Source organism: Myotis brandtii, unplaced genomic scaffold (genome assembly GCF_000412655.1).
Source record: "Myotis brandtii unplaced genomic scaffold, ASM41265v1 scaffold278, whole genome shotgun sequence".
Classification (NCBI taxonomy): domain Eukaryota; kingdom Metazoa; phylum Chordata; class Mammalia; order Chiroptera; family Vespertilionidae; genus Myotis; species Myotis brandtii.
Window position 1 is genome coordinate 207,937 of NW_005360594.1, and position 8,860 is coordinate 216,796.

At 42.4% G+C, this 8,860-nt stretch overlaps 1 pseudogene; it reads left to right on the top strand.

The window, feature by feature from the left end:
* The first annotated feature begins 2,155 nt into the window (after positions 1-2,155).
* On the top strand, positions 2,156-6,113 carry LOC102252689 (annotated as a pseudogene).
* The last annotated feature ends 2,747 nt before the right edge of the window (positions 6,114-8,860 follow it).

Sequence of the window (8,860 nt, forward strand, 5' to 3'; positions counted from 1 at the left end):
GCTGGGAAACCCTCTCTAATCTGTAAATTCGTAAAAGACCACCACCCAACATCAGTCAATGTGCAATGCCTGAAGGTGTTCTTTACAGAATGCCCAGGTCTTCCGCGGGCCTCTCTCAGGAGACACGCCCTTTTATAATTTAGTTTTCTGTGGGGGATTTTCCAGGACAGTTGGGCCCTCTAGTTTGTCACCGCCTTCTCTGATTTTATTCTAATCCCTCTTTGCTTCAGCCCAGATGATATTTTTCTTGGAAGCAATTTTTACAAAGCACAGAGAAAGAAAGAAAGAAAGAAAGAAAGAAAGAAAGAAAGAAAGAAAGAAGGAAGGAAGGAAAGAAAGAAAGAAAGAAGGAAAGAAAGAAGGAAAGAAAGGAAGATTAAGTTTGCTACCTATAGAGTGAAGGGTGTATGTGTGTTAAAATTTACATGACTCTAGATATTCAAAACAAGTGGAATGGACAATGGTAGTTTCCCCGTAGGCCTTAAGTTATTGTGCAATAGAACTGACTTGTTGAATAACAAACCGCCCTACAAGTCAGTGGCATTCAACAATGAGCATTTATTTCTGACCTCTGAGCGTAAGCCCATTAGATTCTGCTCTTGCTTAACTGGGCTTACTTTGCTGTTTGTGGAGCTGCTGGAGGCTGCACTCTGAACTGGGTGTGGGTGGGGCAGCTTTCTCCACACAGCCCTGGCCATCTCCTGGGCCATGGGCCAGCAAGATAGGAGCGTTCCTTCTCCTGCCAATGGCAATAGTTCACAACCCAGGAGGAAGTCTGATGTGGGCTGGATGTGAAACTTCAGGGCCAGAGGCAGACTGTGGTAAACTGAATGAGGATCCTCCCAAATACTGACCATCTACTCCCTGGAACCTGTGAATGTTGCCTTATACGCAGAAGGGCCTTTGCGCCTATGATTGTTAATGTTTCTTAGATGGGAGGTTACCCTGGATTATCTAGGTGGGCCTAAATATAATCGCAAGGATCCTTATAAGACAGAGGCAAGAAGGTCAGAGCAGGAGAAGGTGATGTGACAGAAGCAAAGGCTGGAGTGATGAGACAGGCAAGGGGTGCGCCGCCTCCACCAGCCAGAAGAGGCCAGGAACAGATTCACCCCAGGCCCTCCCGAAGGACCAGCTCTGCTGACACCTTGATTTTAGCCCCTTAAGATTCACTTTGGACTGCTGACCTCCGGAACTGTAAGATAATAAGTTCCCAGTTATTTGTTACAGCAGCAATTGGAGACTAATGTCAGGCTAGTAATACAATCTTATGTGGGAATAAAGCTAGCTTCCTTTTTTAAAATTTTTTATTTTACTTATAATGTCACTTAAGAATTGTAATTGTTTTTTAAAGTATGCTTGTTATTTTTCAGGTATGTCCTTAGTGAACATTTGGCATTCTCAAATGTGATTTGACCCTATATTGCGACCAACTTGTTTTTCAAAAGAAGGTGTCTGCTTTAAAGATGAAAAGTCAGTGAGTGATGTGTTCCAACAACCGAAATGTTCTTAATAAGCAACTGTAAACACAGTTTTAAAAATTATACATGATGGAGCAACCATTTTTACTGTAGGAGAGTTGGGGGTCTCCATAGGGAATTTTGCGGTTACATGTGCCCCTCCTCCCTCCTCAGTTTTGCTGGTGAGAAGCCAGGAAGTCTTCATTATAAACATTAAAAAGATGGGGACAGAGAAGGAGGAAAGAAAGGGAGCTGGAGACCTCGGAGCAAGACGCTCTGAAGCAGCAGTGTGGTGTGATCAGGTAGGTAGAGGGAGAAAGGGGAGCTTTTTTTTATATATATTGCTGTAAATTGTACAAATGTATTTGGATCCTCTTTAAAGTTTTCAAGAACTGCAGAGTAAGGATATAAGCGACTTGGGGATTTCTTCTGGTTGTTGGAAGATACATAGCACATATCTAGGATGTTATTTGAATCCTTCCTCAAGGGTTACTTTATCATTTAGGAATGCTTTAGTTTGCAGGTGTTAGAATAGTGGACCAATAATACCTTAACAAGGAGGGATTTGTCTTCCTCATATAACAAGGAGCCTGGAGGTACATAGTGTGGGAATAGTTCCTCAGGGATCCAGGCTCTTTTCATCTTGTACTGAATCCGAGTGGCTCTTAAGCTTAGGCTTATGTCTTGCTTGAATGATGGCTGCTGCTGTTCCAGGCATCACGACCCCATTCAAAGGCAGGAAGGACGGGGTGGCCAAGGTGAGGACCTATCTTCGCCCACCTTTCTATTAAAAGGGAACAAGTGATCTTTCCCAGAATCCCTCAGCAGACTCTCCCTTAGATCTCATTGACCAAGACTAGGTTATATGTCCCATCTACTTGTAGAGTTGAGGTGGAAAAAGCAAGAATCTGGCTTCCCATATACTCTGTAGTTGAATGTAGACAGAGAATGAGACAGGGAATGGTTTTGGATGGCCATCCAACGGTGTCTGCTGTAAATACCCAGTCTCCTTTGTATTCAAGGGCTCCAGGCTGGTGGGCAGCAGCTTCGGGAACTCAGCAAGGGCCACAACTCTTTGTCCCGAGGTCAACTCTCCAGAGAAAAGCCAAACTGCCAGCATTCCTCTCACAGTGGACTTCTCAGTGCTGAGGCAAATACGGGTCTCCTGGGCCGCCTTGCAGAATTTGCTGTAGGAATGGATAAGTAGTCACACTTGATAAGTCTATTGGATCATTTTCCTAAGTTCTTGGATTCCTTCTCTCAGAAAAGGTATTTCTGTCATCTTCCCTTATAAGAACTTCAGCACAGGCTTTCAAGGCCAACTCTAGAACCAGGCTATCTGATTTGAATCTCAACTTTACCCCTTACAAGCTGCATGTGGGAAGTTGTTGAGCGAAGTTCCTCAGCTTCCTCTTTTATGAGTAAGGTGATAATACGTACCTCAAAGCATATTCTTAGGATTAAAAACCTTATACTATAAAAGCATGGTAAACAGTGCTTGGCACCTAGGAAGGGCTCTGTTGGTGCCAACTAGCATTGTTATTTACGTACACTGGCCCCCGTGAGTCTAGGTTACAGTAGCCAACTGAGCAGTGCTGCTCCCACTGGGCAAATGAGCCTGGAGTTTTGGTAACAGCCTCCATACCAATAGAGTCAGCCTGATCGAAAGCATGTTTTTCCTTCTCTGGTCTAGAATTCTCAGGATCCCTCACCACATGTATTCCCCAGATTTTTGCTTTTATAAATGAGCAGAAACTCACAATTCCTGTGATGGGTAAGTCTTCTCCTTCAGGGTTTGTCTTTTCAACTGGTCTCCTGAGGTGTGTTAGGAACCTCGTCACTGCCTTTCTTTGGCAGGGAGGCCAACGCCGGGCTCTAGGGGTGTGGACTACATTAAGTCAGCTGATTGCTCATCTCTCCATTCAAGTCCTCAGGGTCCTATTCTGGTCTAGTCAGTGCCTTCGGTTTCAAATAAGAGAATGTTTAAGCTGTGAATTTAAGTGACTTTGTAATTCAGCAACCCACAAGGTCAAACTTCATTTTTAGTTTTTACCTATTTTAGTCCCCAGCTGCTAGGGGAAACAAATGTGTTGTTGTTGTTGTTTGTCTGTTTTAGAAGTCATAGAAAATCCCTGCGATGCACGTGCTTTGAGCTGAGGACTTGGGAATTTGAGCTAAGATATAAGGAGTTAGAACTCATTATTCTCTTTCTTTAAACTGTCCAATTCCATAAAACAAAACAGTCTCACTCCTATAGTCCTCAGCTGCTACTTGGTCTCTCCAAAGCTTAATTTCAACGGCTACTTCATTTTAGGCGATAATTTAATGTTTTGCTACTGTATGCCACTGGCTGCCTGCATCAAAACTCTTTAAACCAGTTGGATTTTCAATCAGACTAGATAACCCATCCCTGATTTCTTCTGTTTCCCTGCGGGCTTGTGCCTCTCGATTCTAATGTATCCGTCAGGCAACTGAACTACAAGCAACAAAAACTTACTCTGACTGATTTGAGGAGAAAAGGAATTTATTTAAAGGCAAGGTGGAGTCAGGCTCAGAGGCACATGCATTTGAAAACAACTTCTAAAATCATGTCGTAGCACTGGGAACGTGAAGACACGCTGCCCTTGCCACCATAAAGTAGACACCTCAGCTTACATTATCAACACCATGCGTCAGTCCCTGGGTACCACACTAGCAACGCTGTCCTAAAAACTCCATCACCCACCTGCACCATCAGAGGCTTTACCTTCCATCAGGATTACATAGTAAATAATCCCCAAGCCAGAAGAGATTTCCGGTCCTGGGCAGGAAAAATACAATTCATTTGTTCATTTCACAGAAACCTGCTTTAAGACAGAATCCCCCGGGGCCCAGCTTTATTAGATTTACACACACAATTGTTATTTTGTTGCTTGCTTATAATTTTCCTACAATTTGAATAGGTCCAAAAATGTGGTTTGTGTATAGTACGTTAAGTATCCTCCTCAGTTCCTAGTGTACTCCTTCGGGTTTCTGTCCTGATGTTCATCTCTTCCTGGTCTCCTGTGGTGGGAAGCATAGGATAGTGGGAAGATTTTAGACTCTGGAGTCAGGAAATCTTTGGAGTCAATCCTGACTCTGGCCCTAAATAACGGTGCTTATCAGTGGGCCTATTGCCTAGCTTTTAAAAGTCTTGGTTTATTATTTAAAAATGGGTATAGTAAAATCTGCTCTATGAGTTGTTATGAGAAGAATATAATTCACATGGAACTTAGTAAGAGATGCTGAGAAACAATGGACTTGATTACCATAAATTAAAATCTTAACTCTGGAGCAGAGGTTGGGTGGGACATGCTAGGACGCAGCGGCACCTCTGCCAGAGTTATCCAGGCTGAGCGAGGATTTCCAGGATCCAGTCTTGAGTCTCCGGGGTGTCTTTACAGCCTGTGGCCTGCAAGCCCAGGTGCGCAGGTATCCTTTAAAGCAGTGGTTCTCAACCTTCCTGATGCCGCGACCCTTTAATATACAGTTCCTCATGTTGTGGTGACCCCCAATTTCATTGTTACAAATTGAACATAATTAAAGCATAGTGATTAATCACAAAAACAATGTGTAATTATATATGTGTTTTCCGATGGCCTTAGGCGACCCCTCTGAAAGGGTCTTTTGTCCCCCAAAGGGGTCGCGACCCACAGGTTGAGAACCACTGCTTTAAAGCCCTGTCCCAGGCCTGATTTTGAGTTGATCCTGCCCTTGAACTCTGTAGACTAAGGTGACTATGGATTTGTAGTTTCCTCTTTTGTGTGTGGCAAATGATGAAGCCAGCTATCTCAGATTTTGAAATGGTTTTGAAAAAATGAGGAAGATGAGAAAAGTGAATTTTTCCATCCATTGCAATTAGTTTGGGATCCACTGTCACTTGCTCTCTGAAGCATAACTCACCAGTGAAAAATGCTCAGCCTGTAAGTGAAGCTGCAATTTAAAAAATAGCTGCCCTTGAAGATGAGTGAACTTTTCTAGGCTCTCATGCTGTTGCAATTGTGGAAATGCAGGAACTGAAAAACAGCACAAATTCAGCTCCTTTGGAATGATGGGCCTGTTGGGACAGAGCCATCACCAGGGACTGCTCAACTGAGTGTCAAGCCAGATCCATTTTCAAATTCAGTACTTCCCTCTCCTTCCCCTGTGCCCCCTCAGTTTTCTCCTCTGCAGCCTCCATGCTCTCCTCTTGAAAAGCCAGGATTTAATAATATTTGTGACTCAGATAATTCAGCAACTGAAATGAAAAAAGATCACCAGGTGCTAGTAAGACCAATTATAAGTCATCGTTCAAAAAATCAAAAAAACAAAGATGTTCCAAAAATATTGGATATTTTAAAGGCTATGAATGAGATGAAACTTCAAATTATTGAATGGTCACCTGGAGGCAGACCCATTCACAAAAGGAAAAAGCATAGTTCACATTGAGATACAATGTCTGTAATATCCCAGGCACTTCAGCAGGAATTTGCATTCCAAGAAGACAGTTCCTTTGAGAAAGAAAATAGGTCTTGGGAGTCTTCTCCATTTTCTGGTCCAGAAACTTCAAGGTTTGGACATCACATTTCACAGTCAGAAGAACAGGGAACTAAAAGAAGACTGACAAACACAAAAGGTGTTGTGCCCAAGGTGTGAACAATGCAAGCGGTACTTACACTTACAGAAATATGCCGCGTGACTTCCACTACATGTTAATCTTCTGTTAATGAAATTGAATGAAGTCTGTACACCAGGATGTATTAGTGCAGAGGTCTGAAATTCTTGACTCTTAAGAATACTCGTCTCTGGTTTTGGAAGATCCACTAATTAACTGGTTACTGATGATAATTATGTATATTGATTTTTTTTCATGTATGGTAATGTTACTGAAAGCTGAATAAACACATTGAATGATTTTCCTAAGAGTGAAATAGTAAATGACTTAATGTTTCTCATAAGAAAACAGTAGGATCTTACTGTAAGGTAACAGGAACCATTTTAATGGATTAAGAAATTAAGTAAGCTAAGTCTGTATTGTACCAATCAGCAAACGATAGTGTGTTTGTTAAAAACAAGTTAATAAAGGAGTTATGATGTCCTAGTTTAAGAGCCTTTGAATCTTTTTAGATTTGGTAGTGATCTGGTTAACTGGCCTCCAGGACCTTTGAGATTTTCAAAGAATATATTTTTTCATTAAGATAGTCATAGTTTGAATCATTTAGGTTCATCCTCCTAAAAATTCTTCCTGAAAGTGGTAAAGAATTATTCTTAGAAACTGATTTGATAAATGCTAGTAAAGAATCTTCTTCATAAGTTTTGCCTGTGCTTACTACATAAATATCTATGCCTATGATTTTATTACTTTTGTTCCTTATTACATTTTTACTGTTCCTTCATAAATAGAATGTAAAGTAAATCTGCCTTGTAACTTGAAAACAAATAAAATCTTGATTCTGTAAGAAAAACAATTGAGATAGTATTAATTTCCCTCAAAGACATTGCAAGTATATTATTTATACAAATAAATGGTATATATAATACAAACATATTTATATTATATGAAATACGTAAAATGTATGTACATATGAATATCATATTTTTACACTTTCTCTATATACACATACATATTCATAAAAATCGTGAAATAATAATCATCTGTAATGTCTTCTATAGCAGTGGGTCTGCAAAGTATAAATGATTGACATCTTTCAGAAATCTGTAGGCAACCAGGTGGTACAAGTATTAACCACCCCTGGGACTTGGCTTCAAAGCAAATCAATTAGGATCAGAATCTGTACCTTCCTTATCCAAAGCACAGAAAGTCCTGACCACCAGATGTCACCATTCTTCTATTTCCCTCCCAATGCCAGAAGCCTTAGAGACAGTATTTTCTTCCAAGGGACCGAGGGAAATACGTGCCTCCCAATATTTCGGGATTTCACCAAAAGGTCTTATTAAGAGGAATCCTTCTGCCCATGCAGATTTCCTGTGGTTCTTGGGCATCACCTGGACAGTTTCTGGCAGCTGAGGATCCAAGTGGCTGATAATTTGGGGCCCATCCAATCAGAAAATGTTAAAGCCATTTCCTCCAGTTTGAAGTTAAAGGCAGACTGACTTACTGTGCCTGGAGCTAGCTAGCTCAAGAGAAGAGAGGCCACAGGGTGTTTCCTACTAAGATCCTGGAGTCAGGAGACTTCCCTAATTAGCTAGGTGGCCTGAGAGCTCACTTACAAAATGAGGGAGTTGGGCTAAGTCATTTCTAGGGTCCCAAAATTTCATTATTCTTTGTTTTTAAATCCTCTGCTGGGGGCGGGGGGCTGTGAGGGAGGTCAGCAGGGTGGGGTGACCTAAGTTCAAGAAAGATGACCCCAGGGAGGACAGTGAAATGGGGATGGAAAAATCCTGCAGGGAATGAAAAGGGAAAGTGCACATAAACTCTCATACAGTAACCTGACATAGTGACTGGAACATGGCCTGCAACTTGCTGGGGTTAGAAACCTTGTCATTCTCACCCCTAAGTAACCCACCAGGCCACTCTCCTTGTATTCTAATACCCTTAACAATGGTCTATAAGGCTCAGTAATGTAAACATATACATTCTCTCTCCTGGGCTTGGCTGGATTTAATGTCATGTCAATGTTCTTTGTGGTGCTTTCAGGACATGGGGTGTGTTTTATTTCTTTTTTGAATTTACTACACTACAACGTTTAGCTAGACTGTCTACAGTATTCATAAAATATAGGGGTGGGAAGGGGGAAGAGAAAGAGAAATGGAATTCATTTATTGAGCACCTACTATGTGCTAGGTGTTGCTAAGTACTTTACATTTATTTTATTTCTTCTTCAAAATAACCTCATGAAAAAAACCCCCACGAAGCTAAATTCATATGGCTAAGTGCTTACCCAAGGTCACCAAAACCAAGTGTCAGAAACTCACGCTGCTTCATTCTGCCAGGGTGGAAAGGCTCAGGGCATGTCTGAGATGATTGAGCTCAGTCTCCCCTCACAGGGCTTCACTGCTCAGAGGCCTGGACTGCACCACTCTGGGGGGTGCAGTGCCTATTAGCATTTGCACACTGCCCGTAACCTTGCTAGAATATTATTTATGGCCGGGATCAAACTGTCTCTCCCATTTCTCCCTCCCTCCGGGCTGCGGAATAGTAAGGTTGGTAGAAGTCCTCTCCGACAGGGTTGGTAGTTTGTAGACGGCCCCTGAGAGGCTAGGGCGTTTCGAATTGGCTGAGCGCTCCGCCGGGGAGGGCGGGAGTTTGCCGAGCGTCCCTGGCCGGGATCCCTGCCTTCCAGAGCCGGGAGCCCAGAAGCGGGGAGAAGTTGGAGAGGTCGGGAAAGGGGGGGTCGGGAGAAATTGCGGACGGACCTCAGCCCTGGTCGGCCGAGCTCCGG